We start from the raw sequence: 11788 nt of genomic DNA on the forward strand, positions 1-11788 counted from the left end.
CAGGTAGTACTGAGAAAGCTAAGGATAATTTTTTATACTTTGTGAATATCACTTAGCTATTAGTGTGCATTATGCCACATACCATATAGCTTCACATTGCTAAAATAATGGAAATACATGTTAAAAGTCACGTTTACACATCTCATTAGACTTCATGTCCATTCATAATTTATTTTTCTGTAAAATGGGGATTAAAAATATTTCCTTCAGTAGGATTATTGATTTCTCCTCAAAAACTCCTCACACTCTGACTTGTATCAAATCCTTCAATAATGTTTGCTGATGGAATTTCTAATGAAATGTATCAAAGAATGTAAAGTTCTAAGAAGATAAGCCATTGGTTCATTGGGTTTAACCCATTATGCCACTATGCTGGCCCCCTGTGGATCATTTTTAAGACAAGGCAGGAAGCAGTACACTACCTGACTTTAAAATATATTAGAGTTCAGTAACTAAAGCATCATGTTATTTGGATAAAAACAGACATACGAATAATTGGAGCATGAAAGAGCCTCTAGAAATATATCCATGAATCTGTAGCCATTTGATCTTTGACAAAGATTCATTCAGTATGTATTAGAAAAAGGGATACTGATTTCCAATAAGGAGAGACAGAGAAAGAAAGGTCTTCCTTTTACCGTTGGTTCACCCTCCAATGGCCGCCGTGGCCGGCGCACGCGGCTGGCACACCACGCTGATCCGAAGCCAGGAGCCAGGTGCTTCTCCTGGTCTCCCATGGGGTGCAGGGCCCAAGGACTTGGGCCATCCTCCACTGCCTTCCCGGGCCACAGCAGAGAGCTGGCCTGGAAGAGGAGCAACTTGGACAGAATCCAGCGCCCCAACTGGGACTAGAACCTGGTGTGCCGGCACCGCAGGCGGAGGATTAGCTTATTGAGCCATGGCGCCGGCCAGGGATATAGTTTTAAACAAATTTTCTCATAGGAAAAAATACAAATGGTCAACAGGTACATGAAAACATACTCAACATCACTAATCATCAGGGAAATGCAAATAAAACCACAATTAGATATCACTATATTCCAATTGGTTTGGCTATTTTCAGAAAAAAAAAAAAAAGACAAAAGATAACAAGTACTGGAAAGGATATGGATCAAAGGAAACATACTGTTGATGGGAATGTAAATTAGTACAGTCATTGTGGAAAACAGTATGAATGCTCATCAATAAGCTAAAAATGGAACTACCAGATGATCCAGCAATCCCACCACTAGTTACACATGCAAGGGAAAGGAATCACTCTGTCAAAGAGAAATCTGCATGCACATGTTTCTTACAGTACATGTTTCTTCCTTATAATACCCAAGAAATGAAAGCAGTTTCAGTATCTGTGAACAGATAAGTGGATAAAGAAAATCTCTCTCTCTCTCTCTCTCTCTCTCTCTCTCACACACACACACACACACACACATTAGAAATCTACACAGCCATAAAAGAGTAAAATCTCTTCATTTAAAACAACATGGACGGGTTCAGATGTCATTAACTTTGCTGGAATAAGCCAAGCGCAGTAAGACAAATACCATATAATATCACTAGTATGAGAAATATCAACAAGTTGATTTCAGAGAAGTTAAAATGGCCATATGGTGGATATCAGACATTGGGAAGAGAAGGGGGAAGATTGAATAATGAATTTAAATTATAATTAGGTAGGAGTAAGAAGTTCTGGGGTTCTATTGCACAGCAGTGTGACTATAGTTAATGGTAATGTGCTGTATATTTCTTTTTTTTTTTTTTTTTGACAGGCAGAGTGGACAGTGAGAGAGAGAGACAGAGAGAAAGGTCTTCCTTTGCCGTTGGTTCACCCTCCAATGGCCGCTGCGGCCAGCGCACCACGCTGATCCGATGGCAGGAGCCAGGAGCCAGGTGCTTTTCCTGGTCTCCCATGGGGTGCAGGGCCCAAGCACCTGGGCCATCCTCCACTGCACTCCCTGGCCACAGCAGAGGGCTGGCCTGGAAGAGGGAGAACCGGGACAGAATCCGGCGCCCCGACCGGGACTAGAACCCGGTGTGCCGGCGCCGCTAGGCGGAGGATTAGCCTAGTGAGCCGCGGCGCCGGCATGTGCTGTATATTTCTTCAAAAGAAAATTCTACAAGAAAGAATTTTAAATGTTTTTGTTATAAATAAATGTTACATGTTTGAATATATGTTTATGTTGATTAGAAATTATGCAGTGCACCCATGTATAGAAACATTGATTGATATCCCATATAAATGTACATTTTATGTGTTAGTTAAAATAAAATAATATATATGTGTATGATCAATAAAAGTTAACATCTTACAAAAAGCTAAAAATAAAAAAGACAAATGTGCATCCCCAGAAAGAATGCACATTGAGTAGTTACTATGGCACTACAGAGAGTTTTCTTTTCTCTAAAATATTAAATACTTCATCTGGCTTATTTATAAACAAAACCGTCCAAAAATCTTCTTAAAAGAAAATTCATTATTTCATGCATTACTACATTTACCTATTTCTGCTATTTTGTTCAATTTTTTAAAAAAATGCTTTTACTTTAAGATGTTATTCAAATTTTTAAAAAAGTTACAAGAATAATACAAATAATTCCCCAGACTCTTCATTCACATTGAAATTAATATTTTGACACATCTGTGATTTCTATAAAGGGACATATATACAATTATTGTTGGTTTTATGAAACACTTGAGAATTTATTCCCCAGTTCAAAGGGTGTACCGCATTTGGCAACAGACCTTCTGACTACATAATGTGGTGGAAGCAGAAAGGTGATGAAAGCAAGAGAAGACCAAACTTGCTATTTTATAATGGCATTAAATTCCCACCCATGATTGGGTGAAATAAGTTGAGAACTAAAATTAAAAAAAAAAAAAAAGAAATGCCTGTGTATATCAGTATTGATTGCTGCAAACATTCTTGTCAAGCTTTTTGCTTTGTATTTTTGTTAATCCAATTATTAAGAATGCTGTACTGTTATAGTTATAATGATCTGTGATTATTTTAATTTTGATCTTTCCATTAGATTATTGTTTATAGTCGTTGCTTATATTACCACTAAATTGCTAGTATCCTTTTACTTTTTCACTTGTTGATCTCTTTATTTAGTGGAGCATTGAGCCCTTGACTGCAATGTTAATTAAAAATCTTATCTCAAAAACTGAAAGAGAAAGGAGGAAAGAAGAAAGAAAGGAAGGAAGGTAGGGAGGAAATAAAAGAACTAAGGAAGCAAGAAAAAAGGGAGAGGGAAGGAGGTAAAGGTTGGGAGGGAAGAAGAGAGTATCATTATTTTCTAAGAATTGTATCTGTGAACGACACTGAATCTGTTCCCTTTGTATTAATGATATTACACTAACATAAAAAGTATCAAACATTTGCTGCTAAATTCTTTGATTTTTAGTGTGAATTCCGCAAACACAAGGGTGTTATCTTATCCAGCTGCATTATACTTAAATTCAAATTTAAAATTAATATAGCAACTTTATATAATTGATAATCTATATTCTATTTGTCCAATCAGGTTATTTGATAACATTTTATTACATTTAGTTGTTATCTTTATTTTTTCTTTCTTCTGATGAGTAATTCAGCCTTTCCTGAGATTGATCATTTTGAAGACTACTCATCAGTCATGTCCCTCAAGTTGGGTTTGCAGGATATTTTTCTCTAGGTTAGATTCACTCTACATCTGCAAACAGAATGATCTCAAGTTATCAGATCTGGCAGCTCATGATGCTCCTCTACGCTGCATCGGTGAATTCTGATCATCTTGACAATTTGCAATCCAGTTTCTTCACTGAATGGTTAACTATTCTTCTTGAAATTAATAAGCAATATGTTCAATTAAGACTGAACAGTCTGCCATTCATTAAAATCTTAACGCTCAGGTTTGCCATCATTTTTTTTTCTGAAATTTGTTATTATAGCTGTAAACTATCCCCTAACCCTAACCCTAACCCTAACCCTATCCCCTTTAAGTACTTATCTGTTTGTCTACCCATATCTATCTAATATCAGTTGGGCTTGTGAATTGTTATTTTATTCAAGTGTTATAATTTACTACTCTCACTTTTTAGTTTGAAGTACAATTGTTCTGGATGCAATACTTACTATGGACCTTAAAATGGAAAAACAGGAAATTCATACATAGACACATATGTTGAACATTAATGACAGAAAATATTGAAAGTGCCTCATATATATATAAAAAGTATGCCTATGAAATATTTATTTATTTATTAGAAAGAGTCACAGAGAGGCACAGGCAGTGAGAGAGAAGTCTTCCATCTGCTGGTTCACTCCCCAAATGGCCACAACAGCCAGAGCTGGGTCCATCCGAAGCCAAGAGACAAGAGCTTCTTTCTGGTATTCCATGCAACACAGGGGCCCAAGCACTTGGGTCATCTTCCACTGCTTCCCTGGGCTATAACAGAGAAGTGGAACAGCTGGGACTTGAACCAGTGCCCACATGGGATGCTGGCACAACAGGCAGTGGCTTTACCCACTACACCACAATGCATGCCACAAACAGTATGTTATATCTAATAAAAATATCCTGCAAAAGAGAAACCATAATAAAGACAAATCCAGTGACTCTTCCCTTTCCTCTTTTTCTTCCCTCAAGTCTCATCTTTGTGATAAATCAAGAATGAATTTCTTTTGTACTTTCTATGTCCCACTAGCTGAGTTGTCTGTCCTTGCACTAATACAAATTATTAATTATTTCAGCTTTAGAATAATTTTGGTATCTAGTAATGTAGTCCTCCAATTTTTTGACTCTTTTTCAAGATGTTGCTTTGTGGTAGATTAAAAATTGTCACAAATTCTATTAGAATCTGAATCTGCCTTTGAAGGCTGCTTTTACAAAACAAATGTAGAAGTTATTACTACTTAATTTCTCTTTTTTAAGATTTATTTATTTGAAAGGCAGAGCCAGAGAGAGAGAGAGAGAGAATCTTCTATCTGCAGATTTATTCCCCAAATGAATACAATGGCCTGAGCTGGGCAGATCTGAAGCCAGGAGCTAAGAGTTTCCTCCAGGACTCCCAGATGGATGCAGGAGCCCAAGAACTTGGGCCATCCTCTGCTACTTTCTCAGGTATATCAGCAATGAGCTGGATTCGAAATGGAGCAGCTGGGACTCAAAGAAGCGCCCATATGTGATGTAGGGGCTGAAGATGGTGGATTTACCCACTATACCATAGCGCTATGTAACTTCTACACCTAGGTCTCATGAGGTCTTTCAGCTTTTGCTCTCGCTTTCTTTTTGTCCTTACACTGAAGGGTAGAAAGTCTGTTATAGGCTCCAACATGATTAGACATGTCCTGGAGAGAGAGGCACCAAATGACCATCAGCACCAGCAGCCAACAAGTGGCTAATGCCATCTTAGACAATCCAGCCTGTAAGCTGTCAGTTCATTCTCACAGCATGAATGAATTCAGGTGAGACCAGTTGAAGAACTTGCTAACCTCTGCCCAAATTTCAACAAATGTGACCTAATAAATTATTTAATAATTATTGTATTAACCCTCTACCTTTTGGAACTTTTAAAGAATACATATAGCAATTGATACCTGAAATACTACAGTTGATTTAAATTCCTTGTATTTCTAGATACATTTTAGATTCTGCTTATCAATTAGCAGTAAACAAATAAAATTTTGCTTGAGATTGCATTGGATGTTGACATCAGTATTGGAATAGTTGAAAATTTCACAATTTTGAGTTGTTAGTATCCATGTTTCCCTATTTTTTGTTGAATGCTATTCCTATGAAATACTCAACTGCTAATAGAAGAAACAAAAAGCTGTGTATGATAAAGTGAATTTGAGGGGCCGGTGCTGTCGCGTAGCACCCATATGGGAAGCCCGGCAGTTTGAGACTCAGCTGCTCCACTTCTGATCCAACTCTCTGCTATGGCCTGGGATAGTAGTAGAAGATGGCCTAAGTCCTTGGGCCCCCACACCTATGTGAGAGACCCGAAAGAGGCTCCTGGCTCTTGGCTTTGGATCAATGCAGCTCCGGCTGTTGTGGCCATTTGGGGAGTGAACCATCAGATGGCAGACCTCTCTCTGTCTCTCTCTCTCTCTCTACCTCTCCTCTCTCTGTGTAACTCTGACCTTCAAATAAATAAATAAATCCTCAAAAATAAATAAATAAATTTGAAAAACACTGAATGTCAAGCATAAAGTATTGTAGACACAGTAATAGATTATAAATCTGTTTTTACTTAGCCTAGAACACTTCTGAAGTTGGACCCAGGGGGTAGAAACATCCATACATCTATCAATATCTATATCTTTATTTAATAGTAACAGTCTGTTCAAAACTTTTAACCATTCTTATAGCATAGTGAAACTCTCAAAATTATTAGTTCCCAAATTTTACCACATTACCATGCATGTAGAAAAAGCTAATATTTATGTGACACACTACTGAAAACAAATAAAGTTAATCTGAACTGTAGTAAGTGTGCTTGAGAATTTTACCATCTCATGATCTCTCAGACCCATCCTCTTAAAAACTGTTTTTTCCTCTTCATTAGAAGATAATACCCACTTTCCATAGTCTAGAGTTAGCTGATTTACAGTTTCACAGAATTATTTCATTGTTTTATAAGAAGTTGTTCTTTTGAAACTTCTTGAGGGGAGGAACTGTCTCTGCAGTGTCTTAGTGCACAAATTCCGACATATAGCCTTGAACTAAATAGATGCTGCGTGTGAATTAAGTAATGTTTAACATTTTGTAAAAATCTTGTAAATAGAAATGTTACTCAGAATAATGAAAATATCATGCAAAATAAAAGTAAAGTTCTTACAAGTTTGTTTTCTCCTTTTCATTAAGAACTTAAAAAAAGTTCTGTGGCATATATTGGCTCAAATATAATATATTCCACTTTTTCATATACCTTTTAACTAGCATATGTGATTTAGTGAGAATATGTATGCATCTATAATCAAATTTTAAATTATTTTCACAACTGATTGTATGGGGCTTGCATGTAATAAATCCTCAATACTTCTTTGTTGACATATTAAATCCAATCTGATATTAATATTTAATAAGAATGAGGTATCATGATTTTTCCAAGATAAGCCTACAAGGGACTTATTAGTATTCAAATCATCAGCAGACAGCTTGAGTCAATTAAATATATCTTTCACAATCTGTAAAGAGATTAGAATCAACACTTCTTTGGAAAGCCATTAATAATTTAAAAACATGTTTGAAATTCCTTATCCTCTGACACCAACTGATGGTAAATATCAATTTAATTATGTTCAGAAAATTTATACTAAGCACATACTACATGCAAAGCTTTCAGCTCCATACCATTGAGACTATCAAAGTTAAAAAGATATAGCAATGATAGTAAGTAATTTAGTACTTAAAATTTATTATTTGATAATATTTAGCAGTGTGTACTAGTCTATCAAATATATCATTTGTTTATTCAATCATTCATTACGAAACACTTACCAAGTATCAACCATGTATCCAATACTATTATAAATTCTAAGATTAAGATAGAAAAAAAGCATAGCAAGCCCTTGTTTTCATAGAATTTATACATTTGTAAAGAGGATAATAAATAAATAAGCAAGGAATGTACAATATGTCTAAATGGTCAGCTTTGATTGTTGTTTTGATAACAAGCAATTCTCTGTCTCTCTCTTTTTTTAAAAAAATTATTTTATTTGTTTGAAAGACAGAGTTACAGATAGAGGTAGAGCCAGAGAGAGAGAGAGGTCTTCCATTCCACTGGCTCACTCCCCAAATGACCACAATGGCCAGTGCTGAGCTGATCCGAAGCCAGGAGCCAGGAGCTTCTTCCAGGTCTCCCACATGGGTGCAAGAGCCCCAGGATTTGGGCCATCCTCCGCTGCCTTCCCAGGCCATAGCAAAGAGCTGGATCAGAAGAGGAGCAGCCGGACGCGAACCGGCATCCATATGGGAAAGAAAGTTGTAGAGGGTTACATTTGGTCCATTCCCCAAATATCTACAACACCTGGGGATAGCCCAAGGTGAAGCCAGGGGACTTGAGCTTCATCATGGTCTCCCACATAGGTGGCAATGTCCCAATCACTTGAGCCATTGTTGACTGCTTTCCCAGTTGCAGTAGAAGAGAGCTAGATCAGAAGCATAATAGCTGGGACTCAAATGGGTGCCCATATTGGATGTTGCCATTTTAGGTGGTGGCTTAGCCCTCTGTACCACAATGATGGCCTTGATAATCCACAATCCTCAACCTATTTTACCTCATAATGACTAGAGTCACAAAGTGTTTCTCCTACATTTTCTTCCAGAATATTTATGGTTTTAGAGCTTACATTCAAGGGTAAGCTCTATTTTGAATTAATTTTTGAAAATGATATAATGTCATAATCTAAGTACAGTATTTTTTAAGATGTATTTATTACTTGATTTCAAATGCACAGTGACAAGGGGAGAGAGAGAGAAGTTTTCTATTTGATGATCCCTGCCCCCAAATAGCCACAAGAGTCTGGTCTGTGTCAAGCCACAGCAGGAGGCAGGAACTCCATTGCAGTCTCCAACATAGGTATCAGGAACTAGAGTACTTGAGTCTTCTTCCATTATCCTCCCAGGTGCGTTTGCAGAAAGCTGGTTCAGAAGCTGAGAAACCAGGTCTCTGGCTCTCTAGTATGGGATGACAACATCACAAACCACATTCCTAGCCCTTAAGTCCAATGTTATTTAAATCCAATCTCTTCCAGATTATTTCTCAAAATTTTTTTGCTTTCTACATTGAATGTTCTTAGTGCCACTCACAAAAATAAACCAACAATAAATACGAAATCTGTTTCTGGATTTTCTTTAATATTCTTACATCTCTGTATATGTCTATTCTTACACATCTTACCATCTTACCATATACATCTCTGTATATGTCTATTCTTACACATCTTACCACTATGTCTTGATTATTGTAGCTTTATATAGTTTTGAAGTTGGGGAATGAATTGTGAATAGAGAATTTAAAAATAAATCCACATACATCCAGGGAATTGATGGACTACTAACAGATCAACATGGATCAATTCCCATGGATCAATCTCAAAACAATTATGCTGAGTTTGAAAATTTGACAAGAATGCATTCTGCATATATATATATATATATATATTCATAATAACTCCAGAAAATGAAAACAAACCTAGAGTAGCAGAAAGTAAATTAGTGTTGACTGAAGACTAGATCAGAAAGCAGGGAATAAGATTTAGCAAATTTGCCAACGACAGATATATGTATTGAACTTCATCGTGCTAATCATTTCATGTGGGAATAAATATATCGAAATGTATTAGATTTCACATTTAATATCAACAATTTATTTTATGTCTGTTTTACCTCAGCGGAGCTATATATGAAAAAATAAAACTGTTTTAAGAGATAAATAATTTACTTTTTTATCATAGGCTTAAATATTTCATGTAACTTACATATTTTAAAATATTAACATTCTCAGAAAATAGTAGATATAGATCTCTATCCTATCACTATCAGTATCCCTATGGCTATCACTATCAACAAATACTTAATTGTTAGATAATCTCTCAGCCACATAGTTTCTGATTACAATAGTATCTTTGAAAAATATATTTAATATCAAAATTTCTTTTCAACACAATAAGATATCATTATTTGTTTATCCCACTTCCACCAGTGGGCTTCGGCTTGTTCTGATATCCAGGGAGTGTTCAAAGTGCTCATGGAAAGTGGGCATTATGCATATCTTCAAATATTTTTGCATCAAAATCAACTCCTATTAACTTATTATAACATATTTGAATAGGATTTAGTTTGAGGAACTAAGAAAAATAAGACATCAGTTAGAAAAAGGCCTCTGTGAGATCAACTTGAATTCCACTAAAATTGAAGCAAGAATAAATACCAAGTTTAAGGTGAATCTTGGATGCAAGAATTAAATCATTGTTGCTTCAATAAAAGTTTTTGATTTCAAAGCTCCCCTCACCTCAACCCTTCAATTCAGCACTTTACAAGGGGATTTTTTTCCTCAAAAAAGGATAAGGCAATTTTTTTTTAATAGATGATTTTTTTTAATGATGATGAAATCAGATCAGACCTATTGTCATGTTTAATCCCAGTGAGAGTCAAGTTGGGAGTTGATAGTTTCTTTTCTTTTCTTTCTTTTTTTTTTTTTTTTACAGAGGATCAGTTTAGTATGCATTAAGTAAAGATTTCAACAGTTTGCACCCCCATAGAAACACAAAGTGAAATATATTATTTGAGTACTCGTTATAGCATTAAATCTCAATGCACAGCACATTAAGGACAGAGATCCTACATGAGGAGTAAGTGCACAGTGACTCCTGTTGTTGACTTTACCAATTGACACTCCTGTCTATGGCATCAGTAGGGAGATTACTGATAAGGCAATTTTTAATAATAGATCCACAGCGGAAGATCATTTACATAAATTTTGGAGAAAACATTTAATTTTGTTTGTGTTATAATTAAAAGGACCAAAGATTAGCCAACATGGATATCTACATTGGATGAGCTTACACAATTATGACTGAAAAGTTAAAGAACAAATCTCCCACTCAATAATTGACAAAATTGGATCAAATATGCACAAAAGAACAGTGTTCAATGGGGCTGTTCGATCTAGCTGCTCAGTGGGACTGAGGAAACACTGTCACCAGGTGGCTGCCATTCTGTCATCATGGATAAAAGAGACCCCGATAAGCAAGGAGCAAATGTCCTCCTGTGGCTTCTTCCTTAAGATATGCCAGTAAGACCACAAGAAGAAACATCTAGAGACTCTTCTGTCAATTTTGCTGAATTCTCCAAAAAAATGACTGGAGAGAGAGAAGACCACATCTGCAAATGAGAAGTCCAAATTTGAAGCTATGGATAGAAGTGATAAAGCTCACTATGACAGGGAGATGAAAAATCACGGTCCTCCCAAAAGTGAAAAAAAGGGAAAGAAGGAAGACCCCAATGCTACCGAAAGACCACCATCTGCCTTTTCCTCTTTTGCTCTGAACATTGTCCAGTTTCACAAGTCCTATGCCCTTCCTTTGAGGATACTACAAAAAATTAGGTTACATGTGTCTGAACAGTCAGCCAAGGATAAAGAACCAAATGAACAGAAAGCAGCTAAGTTAAAGGAGAGATATGAAAAGGATATTGTTGCATACCATGCCAAGGGCAAAAGTGAAGCAGGAAAGAAGGGCCCCAGAGGCATCCAGGCTCAAAGAAGAATGAATCTGAAGATGAGAAAGAAGATGAAGATGATGAGGAAGAGGATGAAGATGAAAACTAAATGGCTATCTTGTAATGATGCATATAGTATGCATGTTGGCTCAGAAAATTGCTTGCTAAGAATGTAATTGCAGCTCAATATAAGCTTTAGTATAAAAAAACTACAGATTTTTATAGCTGATAAAATCTTCATAGAGAAAATACTTTTTTAAAAAACACAGTTGGTAGCTTTTTTGAGGGGCTACCACATATGGTTAAATTTTTAAAGCTTCTGATGTTAAATTTTCCTAAATATTTAATAGTTTCTTTAATTTCTTGGCTTATATATGGTAGCACAGAAAACTTGTAGGAATTAGTTTCAATAGTAAATTTTGTGTTTTTTTTTTTTTAAGGATGTTGCATTCTATTTTTTAAAATTTGTAATAAAATTATGTTAAAAATTGCAATCCATGAAATTTTTAAACAACTTGGATCAAGATTCTGAAAATTTCTTTGAAGAATTATAATAGGTTATTGAACAGATTTCACCAGCTTC

At 35.8% G+C, this 11788-nt stretch overlaps 1 pseudogene; it reads left to right on the forward strand.

Annotated features, from left to right (window-relative positions):
* The first annotated feature begins 10616 nt into the window (after positions 1-10616).
* On the forward strand, positions 10617-11314 carry LOC138849527 (high mobility group protein B2 pseudogene; annotated as a pseudogene).
* The last annotated feature ends 474 nt before the right edge of the window (positions 11315-11788 follow it).

The sequence above is a fragment of the Oryctolagus cuniculus genome, chromosome 4 (assembly GCF_051225735.1).
Source record: "Oryctolagus cuniculus isolate XC-2025 breed Fujian yellow rabbit chromosome 4, ASM5122573v1, whole genome shotgun sequence".
NCBI lineage: Eukaryota > Metazoa > Chordata > Mammalia > Lagomorpha > Leporidae > Oryctolagus > Oryctolagus cuniculus.